The sequence below is a fragment of the Balaenoptera ricei genome, chromosome 2 (genome assembly GCF_028023285.1).
Source record: "Balaenoptera ricei isolate mBalRic1 chromosome 2, mBalRic1.hap2, whole genome shotgun sequence".
NCBI lineage: Eukaryota > Metazoa > Chordata > Mammalia > Artiodactyla > Balaenopteridae > Balaenoptera > Balaenoptera ricei.
The window spans coordinates 58,548,264-58,569,416 of NC_082640.1; the positions used below are offsets into that span (position 1 = coordinate 58,548,264).

General features: G+C 46.1%; 1 protein-coding gene across 1 annotated transcript in view; it reads left to right on the top strand.

The window, feature by feature from the left end:
* LOC132360361 (OTU domain-containing protein 7A-like) overlaps nucleotides 1-21,153 on the top strand; it is a 381,868-nt gene that overhangs the window by 68,236 nt on the left and 292,479 nt on the right. The gene's annotated exons all lie outside the window — the stretch shown is intronic.

Below are 21,153 nucleotides of genomic sequence, written 5' to 3' on the forward strand. Positions count from 1 at the left end.
TCTGCTCTGTGATTCCAGATCCACTGTACTTCTGTGAGACTGTGAGACTCTAATCAAATGTAGCACGTCCATCACTAGGAGACTGGCTGTGGCGGGCTCTGCTCGCTCACAGCAGAGGGGCCGGCGTCGCTGACTCAGCTGTGGTGCCAGGCGGGCCTCGCAATCTCACTGGGCCACTGCGGGCCTCTCCAACGCCTTCTCCAGATCTGTCCACACGGGAGCTGGGGCACGTCCTGGTCAGCCCCCAAGTCATTTTAAGCCCAGACAAGAGATTGGATGTGTTTCTCCATTTTTTTGCTGCACCTTTTGGGCCAAATTAGAGTGCAATTTGGAGACAGTCAGAAAAGTAATACGTAAATGCTTAATAATAGAAACTTAGAATTAAAAACAGGCATTAAGCACATTCACAAACCACAGTGACTTGTAGTAACTCAAGTAACTCACACAGGCATGGTCCTTTTCAGACACCTGTGTGTATGAGTGTGTGAATATGTGTGTATGTGAGTGTGTGTATGTGCATGTGTGTGTATGTGAGAGTATGTGTGAGTGTGAATACGTGTGTATGTAAGTGCTGGGTATGGGCATGTGTGTGTATGTGAGAGTGTGTGCAGGTGTGTGAGTGCATGTGTGAGTGTGTATGTGCATGTGTGATTATGTGCGTGTGTGTGCACACACACTCATTTCCCTGCCAGACCGTGTTTCTAGGGTGACAACAGTGAAGAGCCCAGGGTTCAGTGGTGGGGAGGCCTGGTCTGCACCATAGCTACTGTGGGCAGGTTACTCATTCCCTCTGAGGCCCCCTTGCCCCTGCGGAAGGGGGTGATGTCATTGACCGCCCCCAAGCCTGTGTGGGGATTAAATGAGGAAATGCTATAAAAAGACTAGTACACTGCCTGGCACATAGGAACTGGCAAATAAAGGACAATTGAATTGAATGGACCCAGAGGCTTACCGATGTCTACCAGCAAGAGAGGGGGACCTGGGGTTGGGCGGCACACACAGCCCAAGGCCAACCCCACTTCCTGGAAAGCGGGAGAGTCCACATCCCATGATGCTAGGCAGGGGCGTCCATGTGCTCCGTGGACCCCTGTCATCTGGTCTGTCAGGGTGGTAGGCTGTGTGCCTCGCTGGCTCCCCAGAGGCAGGGCTAGGATGGCAGCAACACTTTCCCAGTGGGACACTCACTGCTCCTGACTTAGCATTTACACTGAATTGTAAGTACTCTGTGGTCACTTTTTAATTGACTATATAGTTTGATAAATCATCTCTCTTTTTAATAAAAGGAACTGATTTCTCTACATGATCCTGGGACACCAGGCACAGGCGCTGGTACTGATGGGGAGACAGGTGGGTTTGAACCCAGAGCCGTCAGTGGTGACGGCAGGTGCCCTGTGGGCGCACAGATCCTCACTGGGCTGCAAAGAGGTCTGACGAGAAGGCTGGAGTGCCAGTAAACATTTGAACAGGTCTTTTTAATCACAGAAGCCTTGAATACCTGCTGCAGTATATTCTACAGACTAAATTGAGCTTTGAGTCATTTGCCGTTGGGTTTAAGAGGTTGTCTTGGATGGTCTTTTCTTAAATGCATTGCTGAAAGAATGACTTACTGACTCACAAGAAAATCTCTCCTGGTGCACGTGTTTCTCTTTGAACTCACCAAGGGCACATCCATGAGGGACCAGGGAAAGTTCCTGTCCAGAGAGGCACCAATTATTGCAAGAGGAGCTACGTGCTGCTGGGGTTGAATGAGACTCAGAGAATTGTGTTAACATCAGCAAAGATCTTAAATGAACTCTTAGCAGAAAATGATCATAGTTCTCTGGACAGAATAAACCTCAACGGGTTTAGAGATTGGAAGCCAACAAGCGTTTTGCATAAAGCAATTTACAGTTTTATGGCCATGATCACTACAGATTAGTTGGAATGCAGTTCCTGAACGTGTAGAAAATCTCCAGATCTCTAAACTAATTTGGTATACTGCCACATAGAAACCTTCTTAAAATGTATTCTAAATAATATGGCAATTTGGGGAAGCCAGAGAAAGCCTTGAAAATGTTCATCTTACTCCTCTGGCCTCTTCTCCTGCTTGGTAGCTGAGAGGGTACCATTGACGTGGGTAATTTTTGTTCACTTTCTTGGGTTTTGGAGGATGGCGATCCTGAGAGACCCCAGGCTGTCCCTTAGCTGTCAGGCCCCCAGAGGAAGTCCACGGAGGTAGGCCTTTCCTCCCAGGGGGGCATCTGGTTGAGACCATGCCTTCTCTTCCTGCTCCAGAGAGGAGCACATTCGTTCCTAAGTAAAGGCGCTGAGTGTGATGTAATTAGGTCTTGGATTTTGCCAAATATGAGTCTGTTAGTTCCTGCCTGTGCCTCTGTCCAGTGACCTTTGGGTAAGTCACAGGCCTCCCTTTGGAGGCCGTGTTGCCACATTCCCCAGCCGTGTACTTGTCCAGATGGAAGCCGTTACCACTGCCCATTCAGGGGAGGAGAGAAGGGAGGACATGGACACGTGCTGAGTGCCGGCCAGCTGGGCGCCAGCCCAAAACCCCACTCAGGCTCTTCCCCCCCATAGGGCCCTGTGAGGTGGGACGCATCCCCACCTTCAGGAGGACGCTGGGCCCTCGGGAGAGGCAGGAAGAGTCCAGGTTGCCCTGTGCCAAGCCCATGTTGGCCCGGCCTTCCAGCGCAGGCCCACTGCTGAGCTGTGCACTCTCTCCAGGTTACAGGGTGGCCTGCGTTCATCTGGCCTTTTCCAGTTCATTAAAAACCAGCTTTAAGTTTCCTTCTGCCTGTGGCAGCCTCAGGGCTGGTGGGGCCTCCAGGGGCTGCCCTCTTGCTTCCAACTAATCCTGAACCCCCATCCTCCCCAGGGGCTGGGGTGCAGCAGCTGTTGGCCTTCCAAGTAGTCTCGGGAAGCATTCCCTCCTCCAGCCCGGTTTAGGGGGAGGAAAAGGTCAAGGGCGGGTCAAGGGCAGTTCCTGCCTGCCTGCAAGGAGCCTTCACACACAGCTGCTTTTCTGATGCCTGTCTACTTCCAAGGCCTCCCCACGCAGTGCTTGGGGCGATTGTATATTTCTCAAGCCCATTATTCCTTTAGCAGTCACTTTTGTGTCTTTTGTGAGTGGTTCTCCTAGAATTCAAGAGAAATAGCTAGTCAGTGCTTAAAACCAAAGGAGTCTGCACAGATATGGGGTTGACTTTCTCCCCAGGTAGGTTGGGTTGGCATGCCTTGTACTCACCCCCGGGTTTGTGTGTGTGTGCGCACGTACACGCACAGGCACCATCCAGCCTGGGGGCAGTGTGCTCTGAGCCCCACCATGATGGCTCCTCTGTAGGTGGGGGTCCACCAGCTCTCTCTGGTCCAGCAGGACTGGGCCCCCTCCACCCCAGCCTCACCCCAGGACCAGTGCAGTCCCTGGCAGACTGAGCTGGGTTTCTGACATCAGGCCTGGCTCACGGCAGCAGCCCTAAGAATCGTGTGAGGTGGAGGGGAGGTCAGTGGAGGGCGAGGCGGACATGACCCCTGGCAGAGCACCATCCTGAGATCCCGTCCAGAGAGGGTAGGAAGGGAGGAGGAGATGGTCCCCGGGGAAGGAGCTGGGCAAGGCAGGGGGAATGCCCGGAGCTTCGGAAGGGAGAGCTTCCTGGGGAGATTCTAGTTCAGAGAGTGGGTGGGACCCCAGTGTGTCCTATAAACTGTAAAAGCACCCCGTTGGGGCTGTGCTTTTAGGGCTGCGTCCCAGGGACTCTCCCCAACATGCTTTAGAGGGAATGCAGGGGTGCAGGGAGATGGGCACCTCCCCCACCACCCTGCTCTGCATTTTACTCCCAGCTCTTCTTGCAATTCCTTTTGAAGAAAGTGCTGCCCTGAAAGGGTCTGGGAGCCTCCGTGGAGCTGAGGCGTGAAGGGCAGGCGATGGCCAGGACAGCAATGGGATTTGGTTAAATTGACTTCAATTTGCAGGACGGAAGTGTCTCCCACCTGTGACACTCTGTCCCCTCGTAGGTCAGGGCAGCATCCGTCTTACCCTCCAGTTGGGGACTGAGCTGTCACCCACTGTCATCGCCCTGACTCACACCAAGGGGACACTTTGGTGCCCGGGCAGACACGTGGAGCTGGGCAGCTCGGCTCTGGGCTGAGAACTCTCTGCTTCTGCCCTTGGGCACCTTGAAGCATCTCCTTGGGGGATGTGGTTTCCAGGGCCTTTTGCCTGGCCCAGCCTCACGGGGCAGGGAGGCGCCGCACATCAGCTGCCAGAGAATGTTGCTCTCGGGTGGTCACTGTAAGGGCACTTAAGTGACAAGCTGCCTGAGGACAGGGTGATGGACCTCAGAGGCCAGTCTTTCAAGTTATAATTAAAACTCTGTGATTCAGCCTCGTGGCTCGGCAGCATGTGTGGAAAAGACATGGAGTCTTTGCTCCTAATGGAGTTGAGGCCAGCCGCGGGACAGGACGGCTTCAGACAGGGTGCTGGCCTCCCCCAGGGTCCTCGGGAAGACAAGCGCAGTGGTGGCCCCCAACCCCCCTGGGCAGCCTGGTCACCGAGCTCAGAAAGGGGGTGTCAGTGGTGTATCCGGTGAGGAATCTGAGCCATCAGTCTTAGGGACAATAAGGAACAAGCTTAAAATACACAATTTGCAAGAAATGTTTTGTGAATGGGGAAGACATAAAGGGAAAATGACATTTTGCAAATGACTTTGTTTTTTTACAGTTCTGCTTAAGGATTTTGAAGTGATTCTGGAGTCTGATGTGGAAGGACGTTTTTAGCCCTGAGCCCTGAGCAGCAGGCACTGTGCCACAGAGGCGAGCATTTGTGGCCTGCAGATCAGAACTGCCAGTCCCAATCTGGGGTTCGCTGCTCCGTGACCCAGTGACTTGGCCCCCTCTGAACCTCTGTCTTCTTCTCTAGAACATGATTATTGGTTGTGGGGATCAGTGGCCTTCAGCTGTTACTATTTTTTTAATTTATTTTATTTACAATGTTATGTTAGTTTCTGGTGTACAGCAAAGTGATTCAGTTATACGTATATATATATGTTCTTTTTCAGATTCTTTTCCATTATGGTTTATTACAGGATATTGAATATAGTTCCTGTGCTATACAGTAGGTCCTTGTTGTTTATCCATTCTATATATAATAGTTTGCATCTGCTAACCCCAAACTCCCAATCCTTCCCTCCCCCCTCCTCGTTGGCAACCAAAAGTCTGTTCTCTATGTCTGTGAGTCTGTTTTCGTACATAAGTTCATTTGTGTCATATTTTAGATTCCACATATAAGTGATATCCTGTGGTATTTGTCTTTGTCTGACTGACTTCACAGTATGATAATCTCTAGCTCCATCCATGTTGCTACAAACAGCATTGTTTCATTCTTTTTTATGGCTGAGTAGTTTTCTGTTGTTTATATACACCACATCTTCTTTATCCATTCATCTGTCCATGGACATTTAGGTTGCTTCCATATCTTGGCTATTGTAAATAGTGCTGCTGTGAACATTGGGGTGCATGTATCTTTTCAAATTATAGCTTTGTCTGGATATATGGCCAGGAGTGGGATTGCAGGATCATATGGTAGCTCTATTTTTAGTTTTCGAGGAACCTCCACACTGTTCTCCATAGTGGCTGCACCAACTTACATTCCCACCAACAGTGTAGGAGGGTCCCCTTTTCTCCACACCCTCTCTATCGACTGTTAGTATTTTCGTTTGCCCTGGAGTGCCCTGCTCAAGTAAAGTCTTACCCACGAAAGTCACCAGACAGCCTGTCCGTGAATCCTTCTTCTCTCCCTCAGCCAAAAGGGTGCCCGGAGGCCTGGGAAGTTTCTAGGGATCCCCCTCACTCCAGGACAGTGCAGAGCCTCATAACCCAGCTGTCTTTGTACGGACTCCCAAGAGGGGTTCAACTCAGGCCTGAAAGGTTTAGACCTGAAATAGTCCATATATAGTATTTTTGTATCAAAGCAATGGTAACTGCCTTCCAAAGACAGCATTAAAAAGGAGAAATAACTATGACTTCATTTCTTTCTTTTTCCTCTTAAATAACTCAGTTCATTAAAAAAGATGTAGGATGTTAATATTTCTCCAGCCTACTTAATTCCCACAGATCATATGTGCTAAAGTTGGACTGAATTTTAATAACATCAAATTTACTTCATAGTTACTTCTATTGTGAATATTGGCATAACTAAGTATAATGTGAGGTCAAATATTATCATGCTTTTTCGTAATTTCATGTAAAAGCCATAGATAAATGGAAGACCACTACACTGTTGGTACATGGAGGTTATGTGACACTAAAGTGGTATCACTTTAATATGATATGTAGACACATTATGTTTCTCCCAAATCGATGCTGTGCAGCTGATTGTTTCATATATATACTATACATATATAGATTGATTTTTATATATATACTTTATATAGTATATGTATATAATCACATTCATTATCATATTCTAATATTGATATGTATAATGTATTATTGTATTCTACCTTTACATATTTATATAAAGAACCATCAGTCACACAGCATAAGTTCAGGATTTAAAGCCATCCTGATTTCTCTTGGCTTTTAGTTGCAAATTGAAAGTAACCAATAGTAAACCTCATATTCCCGAACACACACACATACGCAACACAATTTACCCACAGAACATTTTAACACTCACAAAGTAAATGACGTTTCTCCTAATTTGTTTGATTTTTTTTAAAAAAAAAGATACTTTAAGATGTTACTGTTGTTCCAAAAATCCCATTTTATGTACTTTGAGAAAATGTCAGTGTATCCATGGTGACGGCCCCTGCACATCCCAGGGTGGCAGCAGCCTGGACCCCGGCCCAGGGGCTGTCCTGACAGGCCCTCCGAGTGCTGAGCTCCCAGCAGGGCTGGGTTCTGAGCAGTCTCGTTTTCTAAGGCCGCCTGGAGCTGTGGGGGGACAGCGTGTCCGTGCCCCGTCCTGCGGGTCTGGCCAGGGAAGCAGAGGAGAGCACCTGTCTGTGCTGAGGGCGTGGCTTGTCCTCACACCTGCCCTCCCTGTCACCTGGAGCTCCACCTGGCAGCCCTGCCGCAGCCCCATCCTGCTTGTGCTCCAAGTGGGAAAGGCTCCAGCCATTGTTCGCTGGGAGAGCTAATTGCAGTGTGGGGTTTCTGGCCATATCTGCTTTCCAGAACCATTTGTGGAAACCTGATTCCATTCTTTTCAATAATGGGGCTGCTGGATAATGCCATACATTAGGCTCTGTGGGTGCGCGTTTTCTTTCAGTGGTGGTTGTTTCCTGGGTCATCTCTGGCTCAGCATTCAGAGGCCTGAGAGTGTGCTTCCAGCACCTGTGGAGGGGGCCCGAGGATGCCTGTGCACGTGGGCGGGGGCTGCGGGTGACCGCAGCGAGGGTGGAGCCATCTGTGGATGCCCGTGGCTCCTGACAGCAGGACTCAGCAAAGTGCTCAGCCAGACACTTACCAGGGATCTTAGAGTGAATGAAAAATACAAAAAACAGAAAACCCAGTCCTGGTTTTTCTGGGCTGTGAACCAGGTGTAGCATTCCCTTCCCAGCTTCTTTCTCTAAAGGACAGGAGGAGCTGGAACTTCCGACAGCAGGAGGCTTCTGTGGCCTGGGGGCCCCTGTGGATAGGGAAGCAGGACTCAGCCCTGGACCTGGCTCTGTGCAGCTGGAATGGGGGACCTCAGGGAGGCCCGTGGAGAGCCCGGGCTGCCACCAGGGGTGGTTGCCACCAGCCCGGCCCTCTGCTCCTACCCAGGTGCCCCTCTGTGCCTCTTCTCTTGGCTGGGTCCCCTACAGCCACTCCGGCCTTCTCTCTGGTCCAGGAACCACCCCAGACTCACTCCTGCCTTAAGACTTTTGCACTTGATTTTCACTCTGCTCATAAAGCTTTCTTCAGCCATGGGGGCTGTGGGGTCAGCCGGCTGCTCTGTCCCTCCTGGTTCCATCACTGTGACCCTAGACGCACTGTGATGTGATGGCCCCACAGAGTCCTGGGGACTCCCAACCTCGGGGAAGACAGCATAAGGCCCAGCATCCCTAATCTGCCCCCAGCATGGGGCAGGGCTGGGGAGAGTGAGATCCTGGACCACCAAGACCCTGGGCACAGGCCCTGGCCTCTCCTCAGCCGGGTCAAATCCCCTTGTCTGACTGAGCCTCAGGTACAGTGGTGTGGGGCCCCGGGGCTTTTTGTCTCAACAGACAGTGTGCTGAACTACGACGTGGGCCTTGGTTATCTCCAGACCCCATGTGTTCATGCCCTGGGCGTGTCCAACCCTTCCCTCCCCGACCTGCACTCAGACACCAAGGCCCAGCTGACCAAAGGCGGAGCTTCTTCAGAGAACACCTGTCTGCCATTCTATCCAGCCATCCTTCCATCCAGCCTCTGTGGAGGCCCTACAGGGGTGCGGGACACTGATGAACAAAATATGCAAGTATCTTGCTGAGGACAGCTGGTGCCCAAATGTGTCAAACAGTGACCGTGGAAGCAGCAGGATGGGACAGACGTGGCCATCTCGGAAGCCTTTGAGTAAGTGACTGTTATTTTCAAATCTAAAGGTTGAGTAGGTGCTAAAGAGGTGAAGAGGGGAGAAAAGAACATGCTGGCAGCAGGAGCAATCTGTGCCAAGGCCCTAAGGCTGCAGCAGAGGGTGTAGGAGGTGCTGGGCTGCACAGGGCAGGGCTAGGTGTTCAGGGTAGGAGCCGAGATGGTTTTACAAGTGCCTACAAAGAGCAAGATTCCCTTTGTGTTTTGAGAAGGGTCCTCTTGCTGTGGTTGTAAGGCTGCCTGGCTTTGGCAGGTTTCGGGTGGGCCTGGCCCCAGGCTGTTGTCCTGATGGGAAGGGCTGCTTGGCACAGAGATGGAGTCAGGGTCTGTCTCTTCCCCCTCCCCCTTCCGCGTCTGTCCTCACCACTTAGTCCTCCCAGTCCTTCCAGAAGGCTCCCGAGACCTTGGCTGGTGTGTCCCTGCATCTGAGTCCTCTGAACACATGGACATGCCGTGTCTCCCAGTAAGCTCCTGGGGGGAGGCACCCATGCGGCGGAATCACCCAAGCCCATCACCCCCCAAGCACGCTGTAGACACGTAGTAGGACAAATGGCTGAATGATGGATGGGTGGATTGATGCGTGAATTGATGGATGGAAGTTCTATGGGAAGCAGGGAGGACAATGAATCAGTCAGACCTGGATTTGAGTCATCTTTCTACCACTTCCTGTCTGTTTTCCCTTGGGCAAGTTACTTAATGACTCTCAGTCTCAGTTTTCTTTAATCTTTAAAATGAGAACTAAACTCATCTGCCTCTGGGTGTTGTGAGTCTCACGTAAAGAAGAGCCTGGCAGTGTGTTGTTAAGTGTTAGATGTCACGTGAGTGCAAACCCATGGAGCAGCAGAAGACCCCTCCCCCCGACACTCGGCACCGCCTAGAGGCCAGGCCCCTGGGGTCTGGTACCCACACTCATGGGGGGGCTGCCGTGTGAACGTTCAGGGTGAGCTCTCAGAGCACTCTGCGTCCCTTGTGTCATTAAGAGGCATCCAGCCACAAAAGGGACACATCCTCCTACTATCAGGGCCAGATTTCTGCCCGGCCTACTTGTTCCCGCAGCTTCTGATGTGATAAACAGCCTCCTGGCTTCTGCATCTGAGGTGTTGTTTCTAGGATTAGACTGTAACATGGGGGCCAGGTTGGCCTGAAGGAAAGCTTGGGTTGCAGGTAAGGACACCATGTCTTCAGGGCTCTGGCCTCCTCAGCCTGTGACCCCCCTGGCCAAAGGGAGGCCCCACATCCCGAGAAGAGCACGAAGGCGTTGGGAGAAGCTAGATGTGAGCAGCAGGTCCTGGCCCCTTGCCCCAAGCCCACCACTCAGGAGCCGGGTGAAGGAACATCTCGCTTCTGTCTCTGATAGTGTTTAAAAAAATTTTTTTTTAATTTATTTTTTTAAACAGCAGGTTCTTATGAGTTATCCATTTTATACATGTTAGTGTATATATGTCAATCCCAATCTCCCAATTCATCACACCACCACCACCCCCCTCGCCCTGCCGCTTTCCCCCCTTGGTGTCCATACGTTTGTTCTCTGCATCTGTGTCTCAATTTCTACCCTGCAAACCGGTTCATCTGTACCATTTTTCTAGGTTCCACATATACACGTTAATATATGATATTTGTTTTTCTCTTTCTGACTTACTTCACTCTGTATGACAGTCTCTAGATTCATCCACATCTCTACAAATGAACCAGTTTCATTCCTTTTTATGGCTGGGTAATATTCCATCGTATATATGTGTCACATCTTCTTTATCCATTCGTCTGTCGATGGACATTTAGGTTGCTTCCATGACCTGGCTATTGTAAATAGTGCTGCAACAAACATTGGGGTGCATGTGTCTTTTTGAATTATGGTTTTCTCTGAGTATATGCCCAGTAGTGGGATTGCTGGGTCATATGGTAATTCTATTTTTAGATTTTTAGGGAACCTCCATACTGTTCTCCATAGTGGCTGTATCAATTTACATTCCCACAAACAGTGCAAGAGGGTTCCCTTTTCTCCACACCCTCTCCAGCATTTATTGTTTGTAGATTTTTTGATGATGGCCATTCCGACCAGTGTGAGATGATATCTCATTGTAGTTTTGATTTGCATTTCTCTAATAATGAGTGATGTTGAGAAGCTTTTCATGTGCTTCTTGGCCATCTGTATGTCTTCTTTGGAGAAATGTCTATTTAGGTCTTCTGCCCATTTTTGGATTGGGTTGTTTATTTTTTTAATATGGAGCTGCATGAGCTGTTTATATATTTAGGAGATTAATCCTTTGTCCATTGATTGGTTTGCAAATATTTTCTCCCATTCTGAGGGTTGTCTTTTCGTCTTGTTCGTAGTTTCCTTTGCTGTGCAAAAGCTTTTAAGTTTCATTAGGTCCCACTTGTTTATTTTTGTTTCTATTTCCATTACTCTAGGAGGTGGATCAAAAAAGATCTTGCTGTGATTTATGTCAAAGAGTGTTCTTCCTATGTTTTCCTCTAAGAGTTTTATAGTGTCCAGACTTACATTTAGGTCTCTAATCCATTTTGAGTTTATTTTGTGTATTATTTTGTGTTAGGAAGTGTTCTAACTTCATTCTTTTACATGTAGCTGTCCAGTTTCCCCAGCATCACTTACTGAAGAGACTGTCTTTTCTCCATTGTATATCTTTGCCTCCTTTGTCATAGATTAGTTGACCATATGTGCATGGGTTTCTCTCTGGGCTTTCTATCCTGTTCCATTGATCTATATTTCTGTTTTTGTGCTAGTGCCATATTGTCCTGATTACTGTAGCTTTGTAGTATGGTCTGAAGTCAGGGAGTCTAATTCCTCCAGCTCCATTTTTTTCCCTCAAGACTGCTTTGGCTGTTTGGGGTCTTTTGTGTCTCCATACAAATTTTAAGATTTTTTGTTCTAGTTCTGTAAAAAATGCTATTGGTAATTTGACAAGGATTGCATTGAATCTGGAGATTCCTTTGGGTAGTATAGTCATTTTCACAGTATTGATTCTTCCAATCCAAGAACATGGTATATCTCTCTGTCTGTTTATATCATCTTTAATTTCATTCATCAGTGTCTTATAGTTTTCTGCATACAGGTCTTTTGTCTCCCTAGGTAGGTTTATTCCTAGGTATTTTATTCTTTTTGTTGCAGTGGCAAATAAGAGTGTTTCCTTAATTTCTCTTTCAGATTTTTCATCATTAGTGTGTAGGAATGCAAGAGATTTCTGTGCATTAATTTTGTATCCTGCTACTTTACCAAATTCATTGATTAGCTCTAGTAGTTTTCTGGTAGCATCTTTAGGATTCTCTATGTATTGTATCATGTCATCTGCAAAGAGTGACAGTTTTACTTCTTCTTTTCCAATTTGTATTCCTTTTATTTCTTTTTCTTCTCTGACTGCCATGGCTAGGACTTCCAAAACTTTGTTGAATAATAGTGGTGAGAGTGGACATCCTTGTTCCTGATCTTAGAGGAAATGCTTTCAGATTTTCACCATTGAGAATGATGTTGGCTGTGGGTTTCTCATATATGGCCTTTATTATGTTGAGGTAGGTTCCCTCTATGCCCACTTTGTTGACAGTTTTTATCATAAATGGGTGTTGAATTTTGTCAAAAGCTTTTTCTGCATCTATTGAATGATCATATGGTTTTATTCTTCAATTTTTTAATGTAGTGTATCACATTGATTGATTTGCATATATTGAAGAAACCATGCATCCCTGGGATAAATCCCACTTGATCATGGTGTATGATCCTTTTAATGTGTTGTTGGAGTCTACTAGTATTTTGTTGAGGATTTTCGCATCTATATTCATCAGTGATATTGGTCTGTAATTTTTTTTTTTTTTGTAGTATCTTTGTCTGGTTTTGGTATCAGCGTGATGGTGGCCTCATAGAGTGAGTTTGGGAGTGTTCCTTCCTCTGCAATTTTTTGGAAGAGTTTGAGAAGGATGGGTGTTGGCTCTTCTCTAAATGTTTGATAGAATTCACCTGTGAAGCCATCTGGTCCTGGACTTCTGTTTGTTGGAAGATTTTTAATCACAGTTTCAATTTCATTACTTGTGCTTGATCTGTTCATGTTTTCTATTTCTTCCTGGTTCAGTCTTGGAAGGTTATACCTTTCTAAGAATTTGTCCATTTCTTCCATGTTGTCCATTTTATTGGCATAGAGTTGCTTGTAGTAGTCTCTCATGATCCTTTGTATACCTGCATTGTCAGTTGTTACTTCTCCTTTTTCATTTCTAATTTTATTGATTTGAGTCCTCTCCCTCTTCTTGATGAGTCTGGCTGAAGGTTTTTCAATTGTGTTTATCTTCTCAAAGAACCAGCTTTTAGTTTTATTGATCTTTACTATTGTTTTCTTTGTTTCTATTTCTTTTATTTCTGCTCTGATCTTTATGATTTCTTTCCTTCTGCTAACTTTGGGTTTTCTTTGTTCTTCTTTTTCTGGTTCCTTAGGTGTAAGGTTAGATTGTTTATTTGAGACTTTTCTTGTTTCTTGAGGTAGGCTTGTATTGCTCTAAACTTCCCGTTTAGAACTGATTTTGATGCATCTCATAGGTTTTGGATCATCGTGTTTTCATTGTCATTTGTCTCTAGGTATTTTTTGATTTCCTCTTTGATTCCTTCAGTGATCTCTTGGTTATTTAATAGCGTATTGTTTAGCTTCCATGTATTTGTGTTTTTTACATTTTTTTCCCTGTAATTGATTTCTAATCTCATACCGTTGTGGTCACCAAAGATGCTTGGTATGATTTCAATTTTATTAAATTTACTGAGGCTTGATTTGTGACCCAAGATGTGATCTATCCTGGAGAATGTTCCGTGCGCCCTTGAGAAGAAAGTGTAATCTGCTGTTTTTGGATGGAATGTCTGATAAATATCAATTAAGTCCATCTTGTTTAATGTATCATTTAAAGCTTTTGTTTCCTTATTAATTTTCTGTTTGGATGATCTGTTCATTGGTGTAAGTGAGGTGTTAAAGTCCCCCACTATTATCGTGTTACTGTTGATTTTCTCTTTTATAGCTGTTAGCAGTTGCCTTATGTATTGAGGTGCTCCTATGTTGGATGCCTATATATTTATAATTGTTACATCTGCTTCTTGGATTGATCCCTTCATCATTATGTAGTGTCCTTCCTTGTCTCTTGTAATATTCTTTAAAGCCTATTTTATCTGATATGAGTATTGCTACTCCAGCTTTCTTTTGATTTCCATTTGCATGAAATGTCTTTTTCCACCCCCTCACTTTCAGTCTGTGTGTGTCCCTAAGTCTGAAGTGGGTCTCTTGTAGACAGCATATATATGGGTCTTGTTTTTGTATCCATTCAGCGAGCCTGTGTCTTTTGGTTGGAGCATTTAATCCATTCACGTTTAAGGTAATTATTGATATGTATGTTCCTATGACCATTTTCTTAATTGTTTTGGGTTTGTTTTTGTAGGTCCTTTTCTCTTGTGTTTCCCACTTAAAGAAGTTCCTTTAGCATTTGTTGTAGAGCTGGTTTGGTGGTGCTGAATTCTCTTAGCTTTTGCTTGTCTGTAAAGCTTTTGATTTCTCCATTGAATCTGAATGAGATCCTTTCCAGGTAGAGTAATCTTGGTTGTAGGTTCTTCCCTTTCATCACTTTAAATATGTCATGCCACTGCCTTCTGGCTTGTACAGTTTCTGCTGAGAAATCAGCTGTTAACCTTATGGGAGTTCCCTTGTATGTTATTTGTCGTTTTTCCCTTGCTGCTTTCAATAATTTTTCTTTGTCTTTAATTTTTGCCAACTTGATTACTATGTGTCTCGGCATGTTTCTCCTTGGGTTTATTCTGTATGGGACTCTCTGCGCTTCCTGGACTTGGGTGGCTATTTCCTTTCATCTTGTTAGGGAAGTTTTCGACTGTAATCTCTTCAAATATTTTCTCGGGTCCTTTCTCTCTCTCTTCTTCTGGGTCCCCTAAAATGCAAATGTTGCGTTTAATGTTGTCCCAGAGGTCTCTTAGGCTGTCTTCATTTCTTTTCATTCTTTTTTCTTTAGTCTGTTCCGCAGCAGTGAATTCAACCATTCTGTGTTCGAGGTCACTTATCTGTTCTTCTGCCTCAGTTATTCTGCTATTGATTCCTTCTAGTATATTTTTCATTTCAGTTATTGTATTGTTCATCTCTGTTTGTTTGTTCTTTAATTCTTGTAGGTCTTTGTTAAACATTTCTTGGATCTTCTCGATCTTTGCCTCCATTCTTTTTCTGAGGTCCTGGATCATCTTCACTATCATTATTCTGAATTCTTTTTCTCGAAGGTTGCCTATCTCCACTTCATTTCGTTGTTTTTCTGGGGTTTTATCTTGTTCCTTCATCTGGTACATAGCCCTCTGCCTTTTCATCTTGTCTGTCTTTCTGTGAATATGGTTTTTGTTCCACAGGCTGCAGGATTGTAGTTCTTGCTTCTGCTGTCTGCCCTCTGGTGGATGAGGCTCTCTGAGAGGCTTGTGCAAGTTTCCTGGTAGGAGTGGCTGGTGGTGGGTAGAGCTGGCTGTTGCTGTGGTGGGCAGAGTTCAGTAAAACTTTAATCCGCTTGTCTGCTGATGGGTGGGGCTGTGTTCCCTCCCTGTTGATTGTTTGGCCTGAGGCGACCGAACACTGGAGCCTACCCAGGCTCTTCGGTGGGGCTAATGGTGGACTCTGGGAGGGCTCACATCAAGGAGTACTTTCCAGAACTTCTGCTGCCAGTGTCCTTGTCCTCACGTGAGACACAGCCGCCCGCCGCCTCTGCAGGAGACCCTCCAACACTAGCAGTTAGGTCTGGGTCAATCTCCTATGGGGTCACTGCTTTTTCCTCTGGGTCCTGATACACACACTACTTTGTGTGTGCCCTCCAAGAGTGGAGTCTCTGTTTCACCCAGTCCTGTTGAAGTCCTGCAATCAAATCCCGCTAGCCTTCAAAATCTGTTTCTCTAGGAGTTCCTCCTCCCATTGCAGGACCCCCCAGGTTGGGAAGCCCGACGTGGGGCTCAGAACCTTCACTCCAGTTGGTGGACTTCTGTGGTATAAGTGTTCTCCAGTTTGTGAGTCACCCACCCAGCAGTTATGGGATTTGATTTTATTGTGATTGTGCCCCTCCTACCATCTCATTGTGGCTTCTCCTTTGTCTTTGGGTGTGGGGTATCTTTTTTGGTGAGTTCCAATGTCTTCCTGTCGATGATTGTTCAGCAGTTAGTTGTGATGCCAGTGCTCTCACAAGAGGGAGTGAGAGCATGTCCTTCTACTCCGCCGTCTTGAACCAGTCTCTGATAGTGTTTTCTCATCTGAAAATTGAGAAGAAAAACATAGCTCTGGGACTACTGTCTGGATAAAAAGAGACTGTTTGTGCAAATCCCCGACGTGGGCCGTGGATCATCACCCAGCAGGTGGCAGCTGAATCAGCTTGGTCGTCCTCATCACACTTCCCCTCGATGAGCTCTGACACCCTCACCGCATGAACCTGGCACTGGCCCAGACACACCCCCTTTCCTGTCTCAGTGGACTGACCCCTGGTTTCATGGCTACTCCAGCTCTGAACACATCCCCTTGTTGCCCCACGGCTAGGGAGGTCTTTCAGGGACACAGCTCGGGTGGTGTTTCTCCTCTGCTTGGTGTCTTCCCATCACGCTCAGAACAAAGCCCACCCCAACCCCCCAGCCCCATGACCTGCAGGCCCACGCAGCCCAGCCCTCTGCCCCTCTGTGCGCCTTGTCTTGGCTGGGTCCCCTCTGACCACTCTGGCCTTCTCTCTGGGCCAGGAACCACCCCAGACTCACTCCTGCCTTAAGATTTTTGCACTGCTCGGAAAGCTTTCTCCAGCCGATTGTGTGGCTGCCTCCTGGCCACATAGCCCGCAGCCCCGTCTCCTCCTTGAGGGCCTCGGCGGCCACCTCATCTCCTCCCGCCCCTCTGTGCACCCAGCATTGCCACCTCAATGCACCTCTAGGGGCCCGACCGCTCTTTCCCTTGGGCCTTGTCACAGAGGTGAGAGTGTGGCTCCCTCCAGACGAGGAGCAGGCTTCTCTCTACCTGCCGTCAAAGCCACGGGTTCCCTAAGTGCAGGTCTTCCCTCTGTGTGTGGCATTCCCGCGGTCTCCCAGCGGCCCCTTGCATGGGCGAGCTGGAACACACAGGCTGACACTTCTGTTTGCTGAGCTGGGAGTAACTGGTCATCTTGCTGGGATGCAGTGTCTCGCTGTCCACTTTGGGCACTTACAGGGCTATAGCAGGTTTACTCCTGGCCATCCCCTGGGAGGTTTGGTCCTTCCTCTTGATTGGTGCAGTGAGCAGGAGAAAAATCACATCTCAGGCCCGGTACCCTTGACCTCTCTCTTCTGCCTGCCTGACCAGCACCAGAAGCGGCCTGGTTTATTTTAGGTGTATTTTCCCCCACTGCCCACACGCCAACCCAGGAGCATGGGAACCTGCTCTGACTTGTCCGCTGCCATAGCTGGGGCACCTGGGACAGCAAACACATCAGGCATCAGGCAGCTCAGTAAATGCTTGTTGAATGAAAGAATGAACTGTACGCATGACACCAGGCAGCTCGTGGAAACCACCTTTATATCAATGACCTCCTCGGTCTCAGAGTTTCCGGGAAGGTCGCATTTGCTATGGACTGAATTGTGGCCCCACGTAAACTTCATATGTTGAAGCCCCAACCCCAGTGAGACTGTATTTGGAGACAGGGCCTTTAAGGAGGCAATTAAGGATAAAGGAGGTTATGAGGGTGGGGTCCTGATCCTTATAAGAAGAGAGAGAGAAACCAGGGATGTGTCTGCACAGAGGAAGACCACGGGAGGACACAGGGAGAAGGTGGCCATGGGCAAGCCAAGGAGAGTGGCCTCAGGAGACACCAAACCTCCAACACCTTGATCTCGGACTTCCATCCTCCAGAACCATGAGTAAATAAATGTCTGTTGTTTAAGTCCCCCAGTATTTTGTGATGGCAGCCCTAGCAGACTAATATAATGTCCAATAACAGATGTGCTGTGCAGAAATAGTCCAGCACTAGAGACTCGAAACACACACGGATTTTTCCTTAGAACAGCAGTAATAGGAGCAAATCTCTGTTTTTGTTTGTCTGTTTTATTTCAAATCAATTTAAACATTTTTTAAAATTTTTATTAGAGTATAGTTGATTTACAGTGTTGTGCCAGTTTCAGGTGTACAGCAAAGTGAATCAGTTATACATATACGTACATATATCCACTCTTTTTTTAGATTCTTTTCCCGTATAGGCCATTACAGAGTATTGAGTAGAGTTCCCGTGCTATACAGTAGGTTCTTATTAGTTATATATTTTATATATAGTAGTGTGTATATGTCAATCCCAATTTATTCATCCCCCCCTTATCCCCTGGTAACTGTAAGTTTGTTTTCTACATTTGTGACTCTACTTTTGTTTTGTTAATAAGTTCATTTTGTATCATTTTTTAGTTTCCACATATAAGCAATATCATATATTTGTCTTTCTCTGTCTGACTTACTTCACTCAATATGACAATCTCTAGGTCCATCTGTGTTGCTGCAGATGGCATTATTTTCTTCTATTTTATGGCTGAGTAATATTCCATTGTATGTATGTATGACATCTTCTTTATCCATTCCTCTGTTGATGGACACTTAGGTTGATTCCATGTCCTGGCTATTGTAAATAGTGCTGCAACAAACATTGGGGTGCATATATATTTTCAAATTATGGTTTTCTCTGGGTATATGCCTAGTAGTTAGGATTGCTGGGTCTTATAGTAGTTCTATTTTTAGTTTTTTAAGGAACCTCCATACTGTTCTCCATAGTGGCTGTACCACTTTATACTCCCGCCAACAGTGCAAGAGCGTTCCCTTTTCTCCACACCCTCTCCAGCATTTACTGTTTGTAGATTTTTTGATGATGGGCATTCTGACTGGTGTGAGGTGATATCTCATTGTAGTTTTGATTTGCATTTCTCTAATAATTAGTGATGTTGAGCATCTTTTCATGTGCTTCTTGACCATCTGTATGTCTTCTTTATAGAAATGTCTATTTAGGTCTTCTGCCCATTTTTTGATAAGGTTGTTTGGTTTTTTTTGATATTAAGCTGCGTGAGCTGTTTGTATATTTTGGAGATTGCTTCGTTTACAAATATTTTCTCCCATTCTGAGAGTTGTCTTTTTGTTTTGTTTATGGTTTCCTTTGCTGTGCAAAAGCTTTAAGTTTAATTAGGTCCCATTTGTTAATTCTTGTTTCTGTTTTCATTACTCTAGGAGGTGGATCATAAAAGATTTTGCTGCAATTTATGTCAAAGAGTGTTCTTTATTTGCAAAGCAGAAATAGAGACATAGAGGTAGGGAATGGACATATGGATACGGGGAGAGGGGAGGAGGGGTGGGATGAATTGGGAGATTGGGATTGACATATATACACTGCTGTGTATAAAATAGATAACTAATGAGAATCTACTATATAGCACAGGGAACTCTACTCGGTGTTCTGTGGTGACCTAAATGTGGAGGAAATCCAAAAAAGAGGGGACATATGTATACTGTAGCTGATTCACTTTGCTGTACAGCAGAAACTAACATAACATTGTAAAGCAACTATACTCCAATAAAAATTAATTTTAAAAAAAGGGTTTTGACCTTGCAGGTTGGGATTGTCCAAAATTGGACACTTTACAGAGGAGCACCGTTTATAATTTGCTCTTCCAGGAAAACTGGGCTGTGTGGTTGGCCTGTTTATAAAGGAGATGACATCTATTTAAGTAATGAAGTGTCAGCTAGAAACTTAGAGGTTTTAGTAATAAGGTAATATATTAGGTAAATACAGATGGCACTGCCGCCCCCTCTTCAGGCTGTTTCACGCTCACTGGATGGTGGGCCACTTTTGAAGATTCAGTGTTTCTAGTGAATGAGCTGTAGGAATAGTTCATGGATTCTAAGATGCACGTCTCCTCCACATTCCATCACCTCTAAAATTGCTGGGAGTCGTGCCCCCGCCCAGGTCCAGGGCTGGTTGTGACTGGTTGTCATGGCCCAGGCTTGTGCACACCTGGTCACGGCAGTTTATGGTGTCACCGTTTTTCATGTGCTGAGTTTGATTTGCTGGTTAAAACATCTTCAGAGGGATTACACTTGACCCTGCATTGAAGAGAGATGGTGCTGTGTGCACAGAAGGATGGGGGGCAGAGAGTGGCACTTGGATTTCATCTTAATGGAACAGGTAAGCCTCTTTAAGACATGACTGTGAGTCTACACTTCCTTGCCCACCAGAATCAAGTGCTTTATGTATCCCAAAGAAGGAAGGTCTCTAGAGGTAGATGAATTTATCATTCTTTTTTATTGCTGAAATACATAAAAAACAAATCAGTCAGCCCACCCTAAGCAAGAAAACACCACCCCTCAGCTTGCAGAGGGCTGTCTGCAGCTTGGAATAACATCCCAGAGGCAACTCTGACAGCATCCTCGCTCCTGAGGTGTCAGGACATGGGGCATCATTGATGAAGAATTCCAGGAAATCTTAATTTTCTTTTCATGTTTGCACAACAGTGATGTTGGAAAGAAACCTCTGTCTATAAATGTAGAATAAAAACTAGAAGTGCTATAAAAATGTGGGGTCCTAGTTAACCTAGAAGCTTACTTTTGTTCTTAATTTCTTTCACGTTATGTCTAACAATTATGGAAACAGCGATGGTTAATTTTATGTGTCAACCTGACTAGATCATAGTATCCATATTTTGGTCAAACACATCTGAATGCTGCTGTGAAGGTGTTTTTAAAATGTGATTAACGTATAAATCAGTAGACCCTGAGTAAAGCAGATGACCCTCCATGATGTGGGTGGGCCTCATCCAATCAGCTGAAGCCTCAAGAGAACAAACTTAGGTCAGCCTGGGAAGAAGGAATTCTGCCTCCAGACAGCCTTCTGCTTCAAGCTGCAGCAGCATCCCTTCCTTGAGTCTCCAGCCTACCAGTCCACCCTGCAGATTTTGGACTTGCCAACCCCCGTAATCATGGGAGCCAATTCCTTCAAATCAAACTCTCTTACAGATAGGTAGGTAAATAGAGAGAAAATAGAGACATAGAGACATAAAGACATATAGATAGAGACATATCTATAGATATGTAGAGATATATAGATAGAGACATACACACACACACACACACACTACTGGTTCCGTTTCTCTGGGGAACCCTGACTAATGCAGAGATTCGGGTTCAGTAAACATGGCCGTGGTTCTGTTACCGATCCAAACTTGGGTCTGCTTGCCTATGTGCAGTAAAGCCAATCTACTGACACTGGGTTGTGGTGAAGGAAAGTGCAGCTTTTATTGCAGGAGCCAAGCAAGGAGTCCAGGCAGCTAATGCTCAAAAAGACCTAAACTCCCCAGTGGGTTTCAGGGAAAGGTTTTTAGAGACTGGGTGAGGGAGGGGGGTTGTGGAGTGTGTGATCAGCTTGTGGACATTCTTCTGATTGGTGGCAAGGGAGTCAACACCATCAACCTTCTGGTTCCAACTAGTCTGGGGTCTACATGCTTGTGGGCAACATACAGTTAACTTCTTCCACCTGGTAGGGGTTTCATTACCTGCAAAATAGCTCAAAGGACATGGCTCAGAATATTATCTATAGCTCTTGAGGAGGAACTAA